General features: G+C 37.4%; 1 protein-coding gene across 1 annotated transcript in view; it reads right to left on the bottom strand.

Annotated features, from left to right (window-relative positions):
- LOC138696649 (reticulon-1-like) overlaps positions 1–24,253 on the bottom strand; it is a 261,158-nt gene that overhangs the window by 21,539 nt on the left and 215,366 nt on the right. The gene's annotated exons all lie outside the window — the stretch shown is intronic.

Genomic DNA, 24,253 nt, shown 5'->3' on the forward strand with positions numbered 1-24,253 from the left:
CCTCTCAAGTAGGATGAATTTTGGGAAATACTCTAGTGAAGTATATAATTTTACAGTACAATATCAGCACATACATTAAAATTAGAAGTTCCAAATTGACAACATATGTATAAATTAAACATTTCTTCAGTTAGATCTCTCTATAAAGATCGTATGCTGTATGTATATTCTTGTACTAATCTTTAATATCTCTATTATTATATGCTTTAAACTTTGTAAAGAAAAAAGTATCAAATGTTACCACATTCAAAAGTAACGTGAATAAACTTCCATCACAACACGATTAAAAACCATTTCATTTTTAACCATCCTTCACTACAGGTTCAAATCTAATGCTCTCTAAAGAGGTTATGAAATAGTTTACGCTTTATTATGCTACTTAACATTTTGTAAAACTAAAAACTGAGCATTTAATAGAAAGTACATTACGCCGGCTATGAACACTTTTCACTGTTTTGATACTCAGTAATGTTCATGGAGTTGAAGCATATGGTGTACAACGACCATGTGGTTAATTCTAACATTATATTCACAACTATTAAACACAATATCCCGCATCGATGTAGAAAATATACAGCTACACTATCAAATGAACAAAAACCACCCCTCACTTGTTAATGCACCCTCTATACGTGGCGTGTGTGCTCTCTCACATATGCTCGCTCACTATGTGGCGCTGTCCTTGAGGGAGCAGCTGGTCCATTGTCTCGAGCTTCCCCCGTATCCACCCCCTCACTCCCCTTGGCTTACCCGGTCCCCTGTCTACGTATTCTTCGGAAGGGACGTTCTGCACTTTCGTCCGCCGAACCATTTTGAACAGAACTGCTTCTCTGGCAGTCAGAAAGGGAGCAAAGAACTGGATGACTGGATTCACACCGCTGCGTGCGTGCTTGCCAGACAGGTGGTCGCTACCACGTGACCAACCACTCCGCCTCGCCGCCACGTTCAATTCGGGTCATTCGGTCCGGGAAATAACCCAACCGGTTTTGGTTTATTTCACATATTCTTAATTGCGATGCAATACAATCGCAAATACACTAAGTTATGGATGAGGAGGTAAACATTTCATACAAATCAGAGTAAAGTCAATATCATAAAGACAATTCATTTGTAATTGCTGCAACTACACAACTGAATTTATTAAAATGCAATTAATTAGAAGAAAACGGAGCACTACACCAATATTATTATTAATAAAATCAAATACAATACGACCATGTAATCTACTATTAGTGAATGTCTCGAGTTCGTATAAATTAGCCTTATCGTCATGAAGTGAATCAAACTTTCAAGGTCGAGTATTTGTTAATACAAATTTGTCATCTCGCCCATGGCTGAATGGTTAGCCTCTGTCTTCCACCGTGGCGATTCGGGTTCTAACCCCGTCTGGGTCATGATCATAAAGGAATTTGTGGTAGACTAAGCAGGAGCGAGGGATTTATCTCGCGAGTCTCCCGTTTTCCTCATTATAATCATTCCACCAATACTCCACAATCACTCTGACTATACAAGGTCTCGAGCCAGACCTATAGAAAAAATAAATATGACTGAAAGTTGTACACATTTGTACTTAATTAAATAAATACTATTAAATACTGAAATTTGTGAAAATGTCTGATTGAACGTGTCTGTCAAATAATATTCTTCATAGTACGAACAAGAGCTCTCATTTTGGGAATTAAAACCGCATTGTCTACTAATCTTCCTACAGGTACGGTGACAATGAAAACTACTGTAATATTATTCTAACAGTAAAATTACGGTACTTCCAATGTCTACACGTAATATGTACACCAGTTGCTTACAAAGAACAGATGGGTAATATCGGCCGACATGATTATAAAGCTTCCATGAGCTCGGAACTCTCTACTTATACATTGATTACAGATTCACTTTCCATTTCTAAACCAGACGAGCGAATGACAACATTCAAGTTTTTATATCGAAGGTTGCAAGGTTTTCAAGAAAAGTGCCACAATCGCTTCCGCCCACATTCCTTCCCATCAACCTAGTTTTAGTTTCTACTCGACATATTACTTCACATGCCCACTGAAAACCACGGATATCAAATGGAAGGCGTACGGAAATCACGCAGGAAAAGAACACATACACATACACTCTCTCTCTCTCTCTCTCTCTCATATACACAGTAATCTACAAGAAAGTTCAAACCTCTAAATTACTTAATTAGAAGTTTTCGAAAGAAAAATTTACTTTTAAGGGACAAATAAGACAATAAAAGAACGGAAACTTATTTTTTGCACGATCGTGTTTTTTGCTGTACCAGTATTTACAGCTATTGTTGTTAGGCCTTGAAAGTTAGAATTCCCACACAGAAACTTATTGCTACGTAGAGAAACCATTCTTCTTAACATAAAACTATACTGAAATAGTCCCGTCACAGTGCACTTATTGTTACTTAGTTACCATTACAGTGCAGTTTTGCAGTGTATTTGCAATTTTAAAAATATGATCGTGTAAAAAATGTTGTACAATACAAGTTCGTAAAGTGCATTACAAAATCTCGGAAACTGAAAACTCGCGAGTTTTTCAAACTTTTCATCGATTTTGTAGAAAGCACTTCCCAACCTTGTATCGTAATATATTATTCACATATTTATGTTACAAAATGTAGTATATTTTAATTACGAGAGTATTACATTGCTTGGAACCATACAGAGAATAATGCCAATCTTCAACCTAAGATGATTTCAGTTTCAGAGCAAAATCTCAATATCGAAGATAGTGACAGTTCCGCTTCGACCTTCCAGCACATTTCCCCAAATACTAATTTCTTCCGATTGTTACATCAACTCTAAACGGTGGAGGGGAAATAGACGGCATGTAGGTCGGAACTAAATATACTCCCGAGCCGAACAGTGAATTCCTCTCCCGCTGGGAGGCACTACACAGCTGTTTCAATGTCTGGGATTATGTGAAAAGATAAGATAATCACATAATAGATACAAAGTCACAATAAGCTTCCAATCATACTTTGCTATAGCAAAATTCCCTCTCATCCTTTGACACTCCCTTAAAGGTGAACGGGGTATTTCTACTCAGTAATGATTTCAGACTATTTTCTCTCGAAGGGGAAGGGCGGCGGGAAAGACTGAATGGAGTTATTAAGCAGTACAGTATTTGTTAAATTCTTATTAGAAAAACTGTGACGCCAAAATTAATTTCGAAATGTTCTGGAAAATGCACGTTTTCAGCATCCCTGATGCCCAAAAATTTAGTCGTGTGTCTGCCTCCCCGTCTATTTACAGCGATTTCTCCTAATTATATTGAACAGATTTCCTTTATATTTACTGTCTACGAATCAATTTATTCGGGATGTACATAAAATATAATAATGATAGTAAAATATATAATACTTATCTGAAACCAAAAACACGAAACGACGAACTCCAATTTGATCCAAACGATTTTTCAAAATCTGGATTTCTTTCACAAAATGAAGAGAAGAATGAAATAAGCTATCGAGTATGTCCCCATAGTACTGTATTTCTGAGTAATTAATTATAAGCAAAAGTATTTTTACTTTTCGTTGCGAATTGTTATAATCCATCAGCCCCAGGCGAGGCTAGGTAATCACTACCCTTGGTGAAGAGCGCCTCGCTGTTACAAACGAGCGAACCAAAGCAACATATAAAATAATTATTTTTTTAAATTCATGTCACTTATAAACGCCGATTTTCGTGATCAGAAGGAAAATATATTAAAAATGTTTACTACATACTGTACATACAGCTATTTTATGTATATTTGTAAAGAAAGTAGCCTACATACAGGTATGTATGTATTTAAACAAAATAATTTATAAATGAAATCATATGCCTTAAAACACATGTCTGGTAAAAAAATCAAATTCGGTCAATTTTGGACTTGGCATGTTTGTCAATTCAGGTCTTCAATTGTAAAATGTAATCGAATGGCGTACGATTACCGTTAATGCTAGTAATTTTATTATCTACAGTAGGGCCTACGTGGCGTTAGCACATTTATCAGATGTTCTGTAACGGATGGTCGATAATATGCCAGAAAATAGTGTAACCCGTGGTTAAAATTCAGTTTACTTTCTCTTGCCGACTTGGATAAGTTTCCCAGTTTGACCTTCCATTTTCAAACGAAAGTTGGAAGTCATCTATTTACTTTGAAGGGTTAGTGCGGCTAAGATAGTCGATAATGGGAAGTTAAATTCGTTTGGGCAGAGTACATAAGAAGCTTAAGTTTACTCGACAATGCATGTACATTCTCACAATTATTAGTCGTAAACACACAGATGACTTCTCATCAAAAGTATCAAAGGTTGATTGGGGAAAGAGATAAGATTTATAATGAACAAAGATTATGTGGGTCAAATTCTATTAATACTTCGGTTTCTCCTGCCGTTGTCAATCCAATAAAGCTTTTATTATTGTTGGCCTCTATAGTTCACAACGGTCGTTAAAATGTAAGTGGATAAATTCAAATATTTTTAGAATCTCATGTTAATCAAACATACCTACCACTGAGATTTAATGATGTAGTCTATAATTCACCTACGTTTCTCAATTAAATAGTGTCCACACCTGTGGAGCAACGGTTAGCGCGTCTAGCCGCGAAACAGGTGGCCCAGGTTCGATTCCCGGGACAAGTTACCTGGTTGAGGTTTTTTTCCGGGGTTTTCCCTCAACCCAATATGAGCAAATGCTTGGTAACTTTCGGTGTTGGACCCCGGACTCATTTCACCGGCATTATCACCTTCATATCATTCAGACGCTAAATAACCTAAGATGTTGATAAAGCGTCGTAAAATAACCAACTAAAATAAAATAAAAATCAATTGAATAGTGAGCTACGTTTATCAACCTATGAAGAGAAGCGCGTTTTACCCAAATTACCTCAATTTGCAAAGCTCGGAAGGTAGTTTATAGAAAAAAAGTTATATGACATTGTTATTGAAAGTATTAAGTTAGTTATGAAGGTAAGAATGATTTTTTAAGGGAACTGAGAATAAGAGAAGGGAAGTAGAATAGTAGTGGATAAAGTAAAAGGATGGTCAAGTGAAAGCGAAGGGACATTAAAGACATAGCAAGAACAGGTTTCAAGTGTCAAAATACGTCTTGTTTAAAGTTGTAAATAGTGCAAGTAAGGGAATGCTGCTCCGAATACAGAAATGTGAAGGGTCAGCAGGACCGAAGATTTTGAGAAATATATACCACATACCATGCCATATATACCATATGAAATGGTAGGCAATGAAACAAAAATATCAACCCAAACAATGGACGCATCCCTCTTCTCCTACCTTCCAAAATATTTCGGGTGATGAAACCAGCTTGTAGGCCCTAAGTTATGACTTGGTCGCGTCTGTGGTTAAGCGCTAGACAACTGCAAGAAGAATTGAACCTCAGGAGGCGAGAGAAATTGCGCAAAGAAGTTAAACCTTTCATTGAGAGTTTGCATTCAAGTGGCACTGACTTCATTAAACTACGTACAACGTTTCCAAACTTCAAACGGGACTTGAAAGTAAGGAAATTCGAGAGCGATAATGATGCGATAAAAGCAATGAATGGTTGGTTTCAGTAAAAGGAAGGAAAAAAATCTTATGAATTTTATCTGAAGAGACAAAAAGCTTTTGGATCGTGACAATAAGTATACTGACTGACTGAGTTAAAGACACATTATGCTAAAAAATAAACAGGTATCAATCTAATGCTATTATTTGTCTGAGGTGGGCTAAGTAGTCTACTTATGAACTCTCCCTTTCCCCCGTATTGAAACAGGCAGAAAGGCAATGACCACATCCGTCCAAGAATGTTCATTCCACTCTGTGCATGCAGAAAACTTATTCTACCGGTGACTCTTTTCATCAAATCGTGACAAACAGATTACGGACCAATTTATCTTAGTCTGTAAAAAAGAAAAGACGTCAGCGCTAAGCATTCAATTCAAAGTTCTCCTTAATTTGTTGTGCAATATGTTCATAGTCGTTGTGGAAATTACCTTGAATAAAGTATGAAATATTTCCATGTCATTTGTACAACACTAAGAAACGTCAGCTCTATCTTTTGAGGTCGACATTTTTGTGAGTAGGAAAATGTTATAATTACTCTGTACCCTGAGTTTAGTTATGTATGTGACACTACAAAGTGGCACCTAAATATGAATGTGACATTTGGATTTTAAATGTAATGCTCTCCTTTAAGCTCAAACAGTACGAATGTGCTTCCAGAGACCATTACTAGAATTTGCCTGATCCGACAATTTAAGAAATATCAACATCAAAACCAAACTTCAGACTTTCCTGTACAGTTAACGAAATTTTAAGAATACCGTCTAAACTGGAAAGCTCATTTACAGCGAATGGAAAGACTAGGCCTCTCATTATTTAGTCATCTCCCAAATTGATGTTAACGTCAGGGGCAACCAAAGCACCGATGGAAAGATCTGCATTTTTAAATTCACACGAACAGATCATATTATCTAATATTAAATAATGATAATGTACAGTAATATTATTTCATCCTGGGGAGTTCCGTTATTGTCTGTAATTTGTAATATAAAAGTCTTGGCCGCTTTTAAGAAACGAAATTAATCTGAGTTCTGTTCCAGGCAGTAGTGTAGGGTACAAAATAAAGTAAAAGTAAAATATCCTGGACACCAACAGTGCGATATTCTAGAGGACATTTTCGAAGGATATAATCCTCCATCGCACCAAAAAAATTATCTCTGTCTGCGGAACAACTTCATTTAAATATACCCCAATACCTCCTGTGACTTGAACATAAGTTCTCACGATACAAACGCATCTACAGGGACAACAAACGCGGTTTCTCAATTGAAAACCTCAGCCACGTGTTGGTCATTAACTGCAACTCTTCACTGACTTTAGACAACGGAACCATTCATCGTACTGTTTCAGAAAACTTAAATTCTTTTCATTTATTAGTGTGTATTTATTGACATATTTGCATGCATACTTAGTAGATTTTAGGGCAAGAACTTCCGGGCCCTACTAATAATGAAAACATTTCATTCACCAGTGATGCTACTAAACAAAAGTAGAGCGTCTCGTTTAGGCACAGTGAAAACATAAACAAAATGCAGGTAACGTGTGGGGGGGAGGACGAGCTGTACGATAAACACGAGGGATGAATAAGATTTTAATTACAACATTTATAACGGAGAATAATTAATTGAAATTATATTTTTCAAAAACACACAAAACAAAAGAACACAAATTGCATAACCTTATCATATACACATTTAAAAAAATAAGCAATTGTAAGGTTGAAATAATTCAAAATAATAAATCAAATTTTGCTACTGATATGTTGCTGCTTTCAAGCAGCATTTTTACGGTCATGAATTTCATTCTCTGTATGACTAACATAATATCACAGTCTTCTGTGGCCGAATTAACAAAACTGGTCTGAAGTGACAACACTATTTCCTAAACGTAATTACAGTACTGCAGTTTTGTTAATTTGGCCACAGAAGACGGTGATATTATGTTAGTCATACAGAGAATGAAATTCATGACCGCAAAAATGCTGCTTGAAAGCAACATCATATAAGCAGCAAAATTTGATTTGTTACATTGAATTATAGTTACAATTGCTTATTTGTTAAAATGCGTATATGATAACGTTATGCAATTTGTGTTCTTTTGTTTTGTGTGTTTTTGGAAAATATAATTTCAATTAATGTTCCGCCATAAATGCTGTAACAAAGTTCTTGTGTATCCCTCGTATTTATCGTACGGCTGGTCCTCCCCCCAGACATTATCTGTACTTTGTTTACATTTTCACTTTGCCTAAACGAGACGCTCTACTGTACATCTCATACAAGAGGAGTATTTCTACTCCTCTTGATCTCATAGCAACAGCTTGGAGCTCAGAGCAATTGTTGAAAGTGGAGACCACCTGTCTCAATACATGCATTACAACGACGCATGAAATGTTGTAAGCAATAACAAATATCACCATGGAAGAGCCAGACAGTTGTTTGTTATGAACATTAAAGCAGTTTACGGAAACATCCCTCACATACACTTTCAAGATCTCGTGGCATCCGAAATATTCATTTCGACCACTGGTTCCTTATGTCAAAATGCTCAGTTGAGAGTCCTCTATCATCTATATAATATTGACCCTAAAGGTTGGAGACACTCTATATGGGGGGGGGGGGAAACGCACGCACGCACGCACGTGCACACACACAGAGAAAAAAATAGGCCTATTACCCTTATAATGCATGTCATTCAATCAAGAGCTCTGTAAAACATAATGGTTTTGTGTCGCAATTGGAAAATCTTACAATTCAACGACAATGACGATGCAGGAATTCAAAGAAGTCTTAGTCCTGAAGTTGCAAAATGCATGGAAAATTGTATGACAGTTTAGTTAGTATATGTATGTAGCGATATTACAAGTTACTGTCCATAAGCCAGTCAGGTCAGGCTGCCACATGCTATCAAGAAAAGGTTTTATTACTCATCAATTGACTGTACGCAAGGGCTTTGACTGTACATAAAGCATTCATGTCTTCTCCAATGTGGGCGACGACTAACCAACGTACGTGGCTTCGGACCAACAGTATGACTTTACTATTTAGTCACACAGTGGTCACCACCCAGTTCATAAAGTGATGCAATACTACACAGTCTTCGTTACACGATCTTCCACACTACTCGCCATGCTACGTGGTCGAAATACTGAGATGCTGGCTATTCAATATCATTAACGGGGAAAACAAGATGACGAATTACATTGAATACATAAAGGTACATTTTATTTGGGTTTGAGTTGTTTAGTGAAGGCTAAGTGTCATGCTGACCCATTTCACGGGATTTCCAACGATGTCCATCTAGCATCAGAATTTAAAAAAAAGTGTCACGAAGTTAGTGGTAACTGCAGTAGCATTTTAATTAACTCTTCGGCTGGGTTTGAACCCGCGACCCAGATATCTCGGCTAGTACAGTAACAGCAAGACCACCGTCAGTTACGTCACGAAGATGTAACATAATCTCACACTTTTTACGCAGTTTGTCACAATATGTTTATGAATGATATTCATACAAAATACATTTCTACAATCCCAAAATTAAGACCTTTGGCTTCATAATATTTGAGCCGTTGACAGCAGAAGTGGTATAAGTCAAAAATGGGTAATGAAGGTTAAAGTAAATATTCTGTAAAATACAGCGCACGCAAAGTACCAATTAATATTCAATTTATTTATACTATTAGTAGTCAATGGATAGCACGAAGGACACATTAATTGCTACTTTGCGCTATATTTTACAGAAATTTTACTTTAAACATCATTACCCAATTTTGACTTACACCACTTCTGCTCTGAACGGCTCATTTAAGCGTACTAGGTATATAGGGGCTCTTCCTCTAAGACCTTGCTTCAGTCGTTCAAACATATGTACATAAATGTGTGTAAGAGGGGTAGTAAATCCTTAAGAAACTATCTTGCTCTCCGCTATACCTACCCCCCCCCCCCTGTAAACTCAAACTTCCAAAATTTTGGAAATTCACAACGAAAAGTAGAAATTATTTCTCTTAGCAAACGTTTTGTGTCGACAGACCTACAAATTGATCCTTTTGACTTGTTCATTCTACGTAGTATATATATAAAAAAAAAAACATGTCCGATTACAGTATTCTTGAAATGGAGGGCATGTTTTTGATTTCAAATGAAGGTCCATTAACTTCTAAAATAATTATATTCCATGTACGTCACACCAAGATGTACGGAGCCACCGGCGTGGCTGAAGCATTGCCTGCCGATCCGAAGTTGCGCTCAGGGATTCGATTCCCGCTTGGGCTGAATATCTGGTTGGGTTTTTTCCGCGATTTTCCCCAACCATAAGGTGAATGTCAGGTAATCTATGATGAATCCTCTGTCTCATCCCGCCAAATACCATCTCGCAATCACCAATCCCATTGACGTTATATATTCGTGGACAATGAATATGAACAAAATCTAATAGTTTAGAAGAAAGCTCATGGCATGCCCAAAATATGAGAGATAATGAAAAACGTCATTTTCGTGAAAATATCGAAATCTATTTTCTTGTAGCATAACCAAACTTTCTCTAATGAGAAATTTAAAATGAGGTAACTATTCGGTACAGTGGCGGCTTCAGCATTTTCAATTTGGGGGAGAAAGAAATTTAGGTGGACGAAATTCAAGGTGCACCCTACACCAATTAAAACGTTATCGGAGTAGATTATTACAGTATAGATAAATATTTATAATATTAAATATGAGTACTAACGAATTAATTCATTTTTCAGTTATGCACCATTTAAATGCGAAAAAAATTAACAAAATGATAAAATTTAACGAAGATTAAACAAATTACAATTACACTAAAGAGTAGATGGGATTACAAGTGTCTGAAATACGTTTTAGCTGCAATATTTCTGTGCAGTGAGGAGTGCATACACCACCTACAAGTGGACTTTAAACAAGGGCATAGACTGACTACCTTCAGGTGGGCTTTCGCCTCTGTGTTAATCCGCTCCCCCGATGGCGTCCCTTTTCATCCAATATATAAACGTATACAATACCATAGCCTGCCTTGTTTTGAGCCAGCCCTGGGGATAAAGGGGAAGGAAAAAGGAGACACCCCCGCCCACGTACTTTCCGCTTCACCGCTTTAGAAAGACACACATAGTAAAGCACTGTGCGTCAATAGTGGAGTTTAGGCGACCAGCAGGAGCCGAAAGCTATGATGCATGCCTTATACAATCCGTCACTGAGCAATGCTTGCCTTCAAGTCTATTCGAATCGGTGCGATACATAACTGTCTCTGCCGGGGAATGTGGAGTAGGAAGTTAAAGGATAGTCTGCAGTACCTCAATTGAGCTATTAACGCCCAGGCCTGTTTTAAGCACTAACAGCTATAGTGCTTAATAAAAATCAATTATTTATGTCAAATTACATTCATTATGCATTTTTGCAAGTTTCCACAGTATTTTTTTTTTTTTTTGGTAATTTGACTATGTAACAGTTAAATAATATAATATGTGGTGATATAGAGAAAGGGTCTACGGTACAGACGCTTTTGCTAGAAATAATGTTGAGTTTGAAACGGATTATTTTTTTAAGTTTTATTTAGAGGCTACGAAGAAAATGTGCCTGTGGCATGATCTACTTATAAGCGCAGTGTGTGCTTCATATTCCAGCGCAGTTGTTATAGTTTCAACCTCTAATTGGCACTGCGCCTTCCTTAAATATTTATGCTATTCTCAGTTTTAAGGAACCAAAAGATTAATTGGAAACTGTCGCCAACTTGCTATCAGCCCGTCTCTCAATTTTATCCCGGGATTGCCGCAGTTCTCAATGTGAAAAGTCTCTGCGACCCAGTTGTAGTAAGCTACTTAATGGTTTTCACTGCAGAAGACCGGACATCGATCTCCGGCACATACTGTGAGATGCGGTGGAATGCGGCAGTCTGACACATTTTCTTTTAAGATATTTTTTTAGTTGGTTATTTAACGACGCTGTATCAACTACGAGGTTATTTAGCGTCGATGAGATTGGTGAAACCGAGATGGTATTTGGCGAGATGAGGTCGAGGATTCGCCATAGATTACCTGGAATTCACCTTACGGTGGGGGAAAACCTCGGAAAAAACCCAACCAGGTAATCAGCCCAAGCGGGATCGAACCCCCGCCCGAGCGCAACTTCAGACCGGCATGCGGCAGGCAAGCGCCTAAACCGACTGAGCCACGTCGGTGGCCTTTAAGATCTTAATTCGTTTTTTTAATTGGTTATTTTACGATGCTTTTTCAACTGTTGTGGTTATATAGCGTCTGAATGAGATGACGGTGATAATGCCAGCGAAATGAGTTCAGGGTCCAGCGCCGAAAGTTACCCAGCATTTGCTCTTAATGGTTTGAGGAAAAATCCCGGAAAAAGCTCAGATAACTCGTCCCAACCGGGATTTGAACCTGGGCCCGCTCGTTTCACGGTCAGGCATGCTAACAGTTTTACAGCGGTGGACAATTTGTTTTTCCAGTCTTACATTACATAATCTTCACTACGCCCTTATTATCCAACTTAGTACTCAATGTTGTTTATAGTCGTCGAATGAAATTCTCTTCCATTATAATTATTCCTCTCAAATAAATATTACTATTATATGTTCATCCCTCACCAAGAATACCAGATTTTATATTTATCTCTTCTTTGAAGTTTCATACAGTAAATTTACAATATTTCATACAGAACAATGCTAATTCCACTTCGAGAAAATGTTATTTGCTTAAAATCTGGAAAAGAGGTTGAATAAAAGTCCTATGCTGAGAAATATTTTAAATAGAATTTTACAGGATGTACAGGCTATTCGTTATCTCGTGAACCAAATGCATGCGTGCGCCGTAGCTCATAGTAAGAACCTTACGGTAGGGGTAGTTTGCTATTAGCTGCAAATAGAAGCGTAGCGAGGGAGGGAAAATACTCAGTCCACTTTCTTCTTCCCTCAAGCAAAAGTTATTTCAAGAGATAACGAATGGCCTGTCCTATAATGATTTTCTCTTTCTCTTTGCACATAAGACTAGCAAAGTTTTCGTTAACGCAGTTCTGTCATGATTCTTTTGAACGAGTAACTCACGTTCCTTACAGTAAACGGCCTGAATTAAACTTAATTTTTCGCATGATCGCCTTGTTAGTTCGAGACGAATTACAGTAAATAAAACCACACAGGAATTTGGCACTTATACTACAAAGAGTCTCTTTCAAGATTTCATGCAATTTATTTATTTATGCACTTACGTCATGGCTCAACAGTATTACTTGCGTCGGTCCGAAGAGGGGAAGTGGCGATACATCTCAGACGGATCTGATTTGTGTGTCTATTGTCAAAAGCGGTGGCCTTATGCTGCGGTGGTTCTGCTACTCGTTTGACTGTTTTGGCATAGAATTCGTATTTGTACTCATTTATGTTAGAGGCTAAGTGAGCCCCAAGGTCCAGGACCATAGTGCGGCTGATTAGATAAAAAAACATTCTAAAAATAATTAATAATTAAAACTAATTAAGTAAATATATAATAGCAAAAATATTACTAATACAATAAATTTTAAACTCAGATTTATAGTGAAGCCTGTAAATAGTGGAGCTCACTGAATAAAACCTGCCACAATAGCAAATACTACTCCTATTGATAAAACATAATGAAAGAGGGCCACTATAAATGAAAAAAAAAAAATCCATCACCCCATCGGCAATCGAACCCGTTACCTTTCTTTCGGTTTAGTCTTACGCCTTAATCGCGACGTTACCGGGAGCTACTTTATGATTAGCATTATGAAGGGTGTTACATGTTTTATTAAGGGATTATGCCTCTTTTCATGCGACTTATTTCAGGGAGGGCGTGGCTTTTTACCTGCCCAAAACAACAATACCCATTCGCGCTTAAGCAACGTTGCCTAGTTGTATTGTTAATAGTCAGTCGCTGTTAAAAAAAAAGTAAAAGGTAAATATATCCCCATCACATGCCATGAAGGCACTTGGGGGGCATGAAGGTAGAGCCCCATACTTTCCATGACCTCGGCACTAGAATGGAGGTGATGTGGTAGGCACCACGCTCTGACCGCCTTTTACCCCCGGGAAGACCCGGTACTCAATTTTATAGGAGGCTGAGTGAACCTCGGGGCCGTTCTGGAAGTTCGGCAACGAGAAAAATCCCGTCACCATTAGGGATCGAATCCCGGACCTTCCAGTCCGTAGGCAGCTGCTCTACCAACTGCTCTACCAGCTACCCGGCCGCCGTTAGTGGTGGTAATTTAAAAACATGTGTCCAGACAAAATATTGTAGTCACGATAAAGATGAGACGTACGAACAAAGTCGCGTGGAAAACATGATCATTCATTCATTTAGTGTTCTGCCCAAGGTTAGGTCTTTCACTGCAAATCTAGCTTTTTCCAATCTTTCCTATTTTCTGCCTTCCTCTTTGTCTCTTATGATCCATATATCTTAATGTCTATCATATGGGGGGAGGGAAACATTATATAGCATATTTAACCACAGGCTCCCTCTCGGTCCAAGAAACAAAACGTAATTTGTGCCCAAGTTATCTAAAACATGCAGAGCTTACAAATGAGGAAAAATAGCATAATTCTTTGGTCGGCGGGAAAAGGCACAAAAGTAGACCTACCTAATCACATAGGTCAAGTATTTGTTTCTATAATTTTTTAAATAATAGAATTTCTTGTATGTTAAATTGAAAAGGGTCTTACTTTAGCCAACATACATGAATTTCACTATTATACTTACATTCAGTTACGAGTAAACTAAAAAAAAGTATCTCCTGAAATTTTTTTTTTTACTTTTGTGCCTTTTCCCGCCGACCAAAGAATTATTCCTGAACCCTCACTGGGAAACATACGACTCAACAGTGTTCCGACGAGCGACGATTTCCTCAGCAGCTAGCAGTTCGGGGAAAAACTGCGACAGGCATCCGACCGCTGTGATAACACTTTTACGAACACAACAGTAAACGTTCAATCGGTGTACAGTGCGTAGTGACTCATTTCCACAGCTATTGCAGCGTTCACACATAGGTTTCTGTCACACACAGATTGTGAATTAAGACACTTTTCGAGTCGAATTTCTGGTAGAGAAAAAGAACGAAATATTGTAGTAAGTTATGTAAAGCAAACAGTACGTACGCAACAAATGAACAATGTTATCCGCTAAACATCCCTATACATCAGCAATGGAATAATCCACCTCACACAAGAACACGCTGACATGATTGGGAAATGGTGTCCATTCTCTAACGTACTGTACAGTTTTCTACGGAAACAGTTATGATTCATTTTACTGACAGATAAATGTGTGCTTCTACACCACGTACATATTGATTAATACTTATGACTCATCGGCAAACACGAAGGCTACGTTTCTGCCATGCTTTGCAAGGTACAGTATATTTTTAAACGATAGGCCATTTCTTTTCTTTTTACGGTCTAATTTTCACAGACATGAAATAATTGAGGCGGTAGCAAGCAAATGCCATGTTTCGAGAAAATAATGATTGAAAGATTTATTTTTATGTAACTGCGATTTGAATGCAATTTTATCAAAGAACAATTTGCATACTGTTACAATAATATTTCTCTGCTAGTTTCTGTTGAATAATGCATTCCGACTTTAATAGTGTTAATAAAAAATATACTTTATTGAAGCATTTTATAGGCCCTTTTTCCGGAGAAAAGTTTATTTTATCAAAATACTTTCAATATGATTATATGTTAACAGAAATTAAACATCAGCATTGAACAGCGTGCACATTACAGAGGTTAACAAGTTCATAAACATTTTAGTAAAATTATATTTCTTACATATATCTCATAGTTACGTCATAAATTGTACCGAATACGTAAAAATCAAGAATATCTGTTGGTTACAGAATGCAGATTACAGGTTATTTAGTATTAATCTAGAATATATTCACACTCACTTCGAAGTTTATCTTCAGAGTGCAGTTTACATTTTAGTGCACATCCTGGATGAACTCAAACTCACTTTGAGAATCATCTTCACCGACGTTTGCTGAGTTTCACAACTATGCAAGGGTGCATGGGTTCATTCAATATTAGCTACCCTGCCTTGTGCTTACAAGATACTGAAACGAAACTAAGTAAGCAAGTAGATTTTAAAACGGAGAATCGAATTAAGCATTATTTCGAAAAAGTGCCTATAGACCTATGGGCCCATTTTCCGCCTACCGCCTCAATTGCTTATGAACAATTAATTAACAGTGGTAACGTTTTCAGCTACAAATCCAACAGACATGGATTCGATTCCCGGCAGTGCAAAAGAAATTCATCCTCCCTCATATGGACTGTGTGTGTTTGTTGTAATACTTGTCCTGTGCAACCTTCCTTATAATGTACGACGGTCTTACGCCATATGGCTACATGAAACAATGACATTTCCTGTTTCTTTATGCAATCCTAGATCAAATCCAAATGAACTAGAAAGTGTTCCTCTAACTGTATGATTCTGGCTGAGTGGCCAGTCCTTCAGCCTGTCACACGGGCGGTCCGGGCTCGAATCCAAGCCAGGCCTGAGACTGTTCATTGAAAAATTCATAGTGACACTTGTGGCGGAAAAGCTCCAGTTGGTATTTTTCTCGGGGTTCTCCCGTTTCCCCATAATTAGGCACCTACACATAATTCTGTTAACTTCTCTCCATTCCGCCATTCTATATCATTCCCCGAACGTCGGCTGGTAACGCACGGAAGGGGCAAGCTTAGGGACGAGTGGGGTTGCCTGCTTGAAACCTGGATACAGATCGGAAGGCAGGCATGTGAGCTGCGAGAGATTTGAAAGGATGGGCGATCAGAAAGAAAGTTTTTTTCAGAACGATTAACATTACACGAACCTACTGAGACGGAAGTTCAGCTCAGACTAAAACTTTGTCTTCCCCCGCCACCATACATACCAGTGGTATAGTCACGGCACATGTTAAGGTCATATGACAGGTCTTGTCTCTTCTACTATACGTAGTGAACCTTAGTGTAGTCAGCTGTTGTGCGCCTAGCTTAAGGGTTAGCGCGATAAATCTTTAAAAGTCGCAGTGCTGGGTCATATGCTCCCTCCCTAATTTACTCAACTCAATTCATAACTGCATAAATTGCGATTCAATTCATTACACTACATATACTTTTAATTTCCGAATGTTACTAATAATAAATAATAATCTGTGTACAGTACAGCGCTGTTAATTTTAACATGTAGCTCGAGAATTTAGAAAAAAAAAAGCGTCATACTTTTTCACATGCATTTAAGCGTTTCACAATTCAGTTTCTTTGACATGTAGCGAAGGATATTATTGCTTATGATTATTTTCTTGAACTATTATTCAAATAAGACATAGGCCTACATAGGTGAAATAATTTAGTACATACTCAAAGAAGCACTTCCGTTCCCTGGATTGAACAAAAAAGAAGTATTATTTGAAATTCCAAAGGTAAGACATTGACTTCATTTGTATACTGTACGGTTTAGATAGATACGTACGTGCAATTAATTTTGGACAATTTATATAAACAGATGTTTTAGTAGTCTAAGTATAATTTAATCATTTCTAATACTGTGTGTCAGGATGAAAGCTATGAAAGAAACTTTGGAAAGTATTTATTACACATATTTCAGGTTGCGCTTTCGCAAAGGGAATCTCTCGAAGTTTTATCTATACCCCCGTTCAAGTGCAAACTCCAGCTGGTGACCTTGGCCTTATTCAGTAAACAATTTTGACATCGCTGTAGATGAGTAGAAGGTTGCAAACGTGTTGTGTCTAGCCGAGTTAAGAGCCTGTTTACGACTATATTCAGCGTCGTTTCGGAACGCAATGTGGACGTAAATGTCCAACACGGAAAGCATCCTGTTCTGGGAGACCAAACTGAGGACTGCAGGAAGTCCATTCTTTATTTTGGGTATTTCGGGATATCTTTCATCCGTGCACACTATATTATTTTCCTGCTTATGAAACTCGGCATTTAAAAGCGGCCCAACCCAGAGTGCGAATTAAGATTTCTGATGATGGTGGGAAAGAATCCTAGATAGATAATACCATACATAAAATTATTATTATTATGCTCATTCGATACGGCTCAACGCTTGGTCGCACTGAGTTGCTTGTCTTTAATTTGATTATAATAATTATTATTATATCCATGAGCAGGCTTAAGATAAGATGTGTAATTCCTAAGTTATTGATTGCTGTCAACTTGCCGGTGATGATAATACATCTATATTTTCTTTGCTTACTTTATAAAGTATACTCGTATTAAAACAATTATATTTTGTGAGGGGGGGGGTAGAAATTATCCATGGCAGGGATATATATGCTTTTATGAGAGGGAGATAACTTTCCAACAGAGGGAAATCCCCCATTCTCCCGATAATTCGCACCCTGATTCACACAGTGTAATATACATATTTACTATAAAACAAGGGGTAGATCCCTGCAACAATGTCGTGCTCTTCAGTAAGAATTTAAGTGTTAGCTTTGCTTAGTATGGCATGAAACTTAGGGGTCTGGAAACTTATTGCTCACAAGCAAACATTCTCATGGGGGAGATAAAAGTTATTTTTTTTTCCTTCTACCATGTTAATAATGACAAAACAAGTGCTTATACAAATTTTTGCCACTCGAGCGCAATTACGAGAGCCGTACAAAATAAGTACTTTTAGGGCCGTTTACAGAAAGAAAACAATTTCATTGAAATATTTATTCCAATAGATACAGCAATTGTTGGGCTATTTCTCAACATATTCCCATCGGAATTGAGATATTTTTCATACCGTGGCATCAAATTTCGTATCCCTGTGTCGTAGAAGTCTGCGTCTGGAATCGGAACCAGTGTGACAGCCGTCTGCATCCACGGTATGAGAAATGTCTCAATTCCAGTGGGGAATATGTTGAAAAATAGCTCAAGAGTTGTTGTATCTGTTCCAATATATTTTTCCAATGAAATTGTGTTTTCTTTCTGTAAAGGGCCTCAGGAAAACTTATTTTTTTTACGGCCCTCGTAATTGCACTCGAGTAACCAAAATTTGTACAAGCACTTGTTTTGACATTAACACGGTGGAAGAAAAAAATTAACTTTATCTGTCCCCATGAGAATGTTTGATTGTCAGCTAATCTCGATCGTTCTTTACTGACGCAGAGAGAGGGAGAAAGAGGGGGAGGGGAGAAAGGGGGGAGGGAGAGAGCCATAGATTTGCGTAGATTTTGAGTTCACTCATCGCCATTTTGTGCTTTCAATTTCAAAGTCATTATTTTTTTATTAAAAATTGTTGTACTTCATCTGCATCATTCCCGAATAAAATTACTTGTAAGTAATGAATACGAACAAATTCCATCCAATAGTTAAAAAGAAAAAAGCGTGACAAAATTTAATTCAATTGGATTATTTTACGACGCTATACCAACATCTCATGTTATTTAGCGTCTGAATGAAATGAAGGTGATAATGCCGGTGAAATGAGTTCAGGGTCCATGGCCGAAAGTTACCCAGCATTTGCTCGTATTGGTTGACGGAAACACCGGAAAAAACCTCGACCAGGTAACTTGCCCCGACCGGGATTCGAACCCGGGTTTCGCGGCCAGACGCGCTGACCGTTACTCCACAGGTGTGGATTGGACTGGCAGAATGCCCAAAACCACATTTTCGTTACCACGGACGCTGGTAGTTTCTGGTGAAGCTCTGTGGTGGTCTACTCGGTAGGAAGCTCTTTAAAAAACACTTTCCTAGGCTTGCTTGTATTTTGCCTCTTTCTGAATCCCTGAAAGACAAATTAATCGACGGTAGCTTGGCTCGGCTTTTCGAGGACCGGATCCAGGACGGATCCTTGCACTCGGACTTGCTTTGGCCCACTGTGCGCTCTATATATGCGATGATTGTCCGATTCCGACATGTGACCTGGGGGTATTGGTGAATTCGATGCTAAGAGGTGGGCCATCCTGCTTCAGTCCTGACAGAGCCAAGTCCCACCTTCGGACGAGTACCCGATAAAACCCTAGGACCCGAGCCCAATGGTCTTCCTGTATCAGCATTGGAAGCCTGTACTACCCCCAAGACTTCAGTCCAGCCTATTTTCGTTGCAGATAGACGAAATGAGGGGAAGGTGGAGACTGTTGGTGGAATGATAGAGGGAAAAGGGAGTACACCGAGAAAAGCCCTCTGCAACGTCTACATTGTCCATCACAAATTCAATAACGAACTGGCTGGAGATCGAATCCGGGTCGTCTGGAAGACCAGCGTGGTAGCGCTTGAGCCACAGAAGCGGCAGCACTGTAATTCCAAATGTAATTGGTCGAATATCAGGTCAAATGCAATGAAGACTGAATGGGTAAAAGAGCATAAACTTTTCAAGTCATAATCTTCATACAGGCAACGTAGAGAAGAGCTGAAACAATATTTGGGATAAAGTTCATTTTACGTAGCTATTCATAGTCTAAATTCTTAAGCTGAGAATGTCGACAGTTTGACAGCTATTCCGACAGCCTTGATAAGATATTTCTTCTTCGCGAAATAGCATACATACAAGGTGGGTCAAAAGTAGCTTTCCCCAATATTCGTTCATAGGTTTCATACTTGTAGGCCTACACATATACAGATGTTATAACTTGAACAAACGAATAGCTGGTGTAATAAGTGGTTGGTTCGCAATCATGTTCATGCGTCAACTGTTTTTTCCGATGTCATGTCTTGAACACAGCCTCGTTTTGCCGATATCCAGTTGTTATGACAACAGGATGGAGCACGACTTCATTTTGGTGTTGGAGTGAGGGACTTCTTGAATCAGGAATTCCATGAATGGGTTGGCCGTCGTGGCACAACAGAATTGCCACCCAGATCATGCGACCTGACGTCATGCGATTTTTTTCTGTGGGGTATCCTGAAAAAATGTTTTTGCTCAGAAACCGCAGGAAGTGAATTAGTTGCCACAGATGATCGAACAATCATGCGTGAAAATCGATGATAATCGTGAGTTATGTTCTGCCAATGCATATCAGTGTCTAAACGTTGTGAATTGTGTATCGAGAAACAGGCCTCCATTTTGAACAAAACCTGTAAAACAATGTATAGTCAAAAATTCAATGTAATGAAATGTAAGGAAGTGTTTGGGGAAAGCGGCTTTTAAGCCACTCTGTATATTCAATTTATTCACCGTAATCAGGAGTTTGCGACACAATATCAAAACTTTGTGTTACTGGGAGCTCAGAATGGCCAGAGTCCTTCTCCAGATGTAGGTAACCGTATCATATAAACCGAAATGAAGTTCCAATTCAAACTGGTTTCCATATTCTTAAAAATGGCATTGCTCATCGGAAACTTTCTCAGTAAGATTTGATTATCTATAATTACAAAAAGTTTGATTACTATATTCTATTTTGTTTCGATACAGTTACCGACTACGTATAAGCGTCACTTAACATGTAAGTGCGCGGTTTACAAGTTGCATTTTCCAGTTTATGTGGCTCAGTTATATATCGTCAGAATTCGGAGTATTGTGAACGAAGCCTCAGAACCTTCTCCAAGGGACAGTACATCTACTCCAGTACGTTCGGCGGCATTCTTAGCTTTTAGTGCATATAAATCTGATGTCTAATTATTACAATACGAGTACAAACGCATGTAAATGCAGAGAAAGTATGCCTATCGCCACGGTCGTGAATTCAAAGCGATCGCAAAAGTAAAAAAGAAAAGCGTAAGGAATCAAAAGTTTAGAGGTAGATACTGTAGGTTCAAAGTTTATCAACAGACTACGGAACTTCATGCAATTACATGTTTTTAGTGAATGGACATACTGAGAAAGTAAAAATGGATATTTGTCGATCATGGTTTTTACTTTCGAATGAAGCTAATTTTATTTTGCATAAAAACAGTATATATTTCGTGGGGTTTCCCTTTAAATGCATATATTTACATCTTTCCTTGTTTTCTCAGATTCAGTATCTAATTTCAAAATTCCTTTCTATTAAAAGTACGAATAATTTCCAAGGAATATAAAAATTCTACGATGTACTGTATGTATGTATGTATGTTTTTATTTTAGTTGGTTATTTAACGACGTTATATCAACTATTAGGTTATTTAGCGTCGATGAGATTGGTGATAGCGAGATGATATTTGACGAGATGAGGCCGAGGATTCGCCATAGATTACCTTACATTCACATTACGGTTGGGGAAAACCTCGGAAAAAACCCAACCAGGTAATCAGCCCAAGCGGGGATCGAACCCGCGCCCGAACGCAACTTCAGACCGGCAGGCAAGCGCCTTAACCGACTGAGTCACGCCGGTAGCTATGTATGTATATATGTGGCGAACCGTAAGCAATGTCATTAATTCTGGGTGATGATTCCTTCAGTAAAAAGCAATAAAAAAGTAAAATACTATTTTGCTATGTTCTGAATAGTTTTCCAGAAAAACTTGCATTTTAAAACAAATTAATTATTATGAGATCGTGCTACGCTGCAATCAGGTGAGAGTACACAATATGTTGTACTGCTCTGAACAACTCTTTCACATGGCTTGTTGAAGGTCATTGACATGTACATTGTTTTTAAACTAGTAAGAAAACATATAGATGTGTTTTTGTGTTTACACTGTATTCGAGAACGGAAAATGAACAATGCTCATTTCACGTTAAACAAAATCTTGGAATATTTAAAATAAACTCTACAACCTAATTTTAATTAAATGTTCAGGTAACACAGACAATAAGATAAGTTTATTTCAAACTAAATTAAACAGATTAAGAAATATTTCTACACTACCACTGCAATTGAATATTATAGAGATCGTAAACAATAATAAAATTATGCTCATTTAAGGTTATAAGAACAAAATTTTAAAACATTTAAAACTCTAAAGGAAAAAATAAAAATAAGATATGCTTATTTTACGTTACAGTAACGAACAAAATTTAAAATAATATTATTAAGCTCTTCGATTTAATTTTAATTAAATATTCGGTGAACACAGGCAATAAGAAAAGCTTATTTTACATTACACAAATTTGATCAATGAATAAAAAAAGTCTCTATTTATCGTACTACGAGCATTTCCTTCAGCCAATTAGAAATAGTACCTTCCCACTTTAATTTTTATAGCAGTAACCGGTAAATTTGCATACAAAAAAATCAAATGTCCCGAGCCATCTTTAAAAGCAATTGTGTTATGTTTACGTTTCTCGTTGTCTCATCTATTTCTCGCATACGCCAGCTGCATCTCTCCAGGCAATAGCCTTTACAGCATTGTCACAGTGCATCACGTTTTAAAATTCCTTTGTAGAAAGAAAATTTGCATTTGTTCGCATCAAATTTCTGCACATTTAAAGGCCAAAACCAAAACTCTTTCAAACATTTAGACCTATTATCATAATACACTGCTCTCTTAAACTGGCTAAGCATATTGGGTATTAATTCAATAGCGTTCCCAAAATACGCTATCAAATGTTTCATAGACCCTATAAAATATTTTTTTTTCTCGGAAAGGAAGCAAAAACGAGCAAAATTGTATGAAATTTTTATATGAAATATCTCAAAGAATAACCCCTTGAAATTATTGACTTTACTTATAGTTCACCCTGTATGTGTGTATGTATATATATATATATATATATATATATATATATATATATATATATACACACACACACACACAGTGTGTCTACATACATACATACATACATACATACATACATACATACATACATACATACCGTCTCTTTTTCTGGGTATAAAACATAAGGATTTAACTTTTCCATGAGAAAGATTTGCATAAAAACAATGAAGAAATAACTTAATCATTAGGACATGTTTAGAAATTAGCAGGCTGTGATAATTTGTACAAGAAAACATTTTATGTCTGCTACGTCAGGGCCTGAAGTTTCACAGCAGAGAACCTGGAGAAATCGTTGATTCTTTACTGCCGTAATAATTATGTGAGTGGTGAAGCAATTTTAGAAAAGTTAGAAAATTAAATATGTATGTAATATGTACGTAAAATTAGTAATTAGTACAAGCAAAGAAAAATAGATTTAATAAAAGTGACGATGACTCGAGGACAATCATTATTTTCATATATCACAATATTCTTAAATCAAATAAATCTCTTAAGAGTAATTTTACTGCATGTATCGTATGTCAATTTTAACGCATATTTCGGCTGTTTTACTGCATAGTCGCATGCATGTTTTCAGGTTTTTTAGTGCATGAAGTTCCGCAATCTAGTTATCAACGAAAATGATCATAGACAGGAAATCTGCTGCACGAAAGGTCATGAATGAAAATAGTATCATCCTTAGTTTATCTCAGTTTGTTTATTAACCTAAAACTACATCGTGTCCCCAATAAACCTACACAGATTCAAGAATAAGACTTCAACCACAGCATAACAGAAAGTAATAAAGAGGTGGCCAAATTATTAGACTAAAACGTTTTACTTCGAGACATAACGTAATTCGTCACATCAACTATCAGTATAATTCACAGAGTCTCTATTGTTGTAAATATGATTGTTTACATCTTCTGGTATATTTTTCCAATGGTTGGATATAAAACCCCGGAATAAACCTCAATGAGGTAACTTGCTCCGACCGGGATTCGAACCCGGGCCACCTGGTTTCGCGGTCAGAAGCGTTAACCGTCACTCCATAGGTGTGGACCAGGGAGATCTGTTACTTGGTATGATTAATACTGGTACATGATCTCACGAA

Source organism: Periplaneta americana, chromosome 3, assembly GCF_040183065.1.
Source record: "Periplaneta americana isolate PAMFEO1 chromosome 3, P.americana_PAMFEO1_priV1, whole genome shotgun sequence".
NCBI classification, from domain to species: Eukaryota; Metazoa; Arthropoda; class Insecta; order Blattodea; family Blattidae; genus Periplaneta; species Periplaneta americana.